The following is a 343-nucleotide window of genomic DNA, read 5'->3' as shown; positions in this document are numbered from 1 at the left end:
ATAAAATAAAATAAAATAAAATAAAATAAAATAAAATAAAATAAAATAAAATAAAATAAAATAAAAAAGATAATTAAAAATAAATAAACACAAAATTTGTTTTTTCGTTTTGTTGATAGATAGACGGAAGAGAAGAAGAAATAGTAAAACCCTAAACCCTAAACCCTAAACCCTAAACCCTAAACCCTAAACCCTAAACCCTAATATAACAACTCTTTATCAGTGTTTGTTTCCCTTTATTTGTCCTTGTCTCTATTTATTTATCTTTGTTTCTTCGATTTAGGGTTTAGGGTTTAGGGTTTGGGGTTTAGGGTTTGGGGTTTAGGGTTTGTATCTACAGGGG

This window comes from Eimeria mitis, genomic scaffold (assembly GCF_000499745.2).
Source record: "Eimeria mitis Houghton genomic scaffold, Emh_scaff410, whole genome shotgun sequence".
NCBI lineage: Eukaryota > Apicomplexa > Conoidasida > Eucoccidiorida > Eimeriidae > Eimeria > Eimeria mitis.
The sequence above is the reverse complement of the archived record's forward strand: the minus strand, read 5'-3'. Positions refer to the sequence as shown.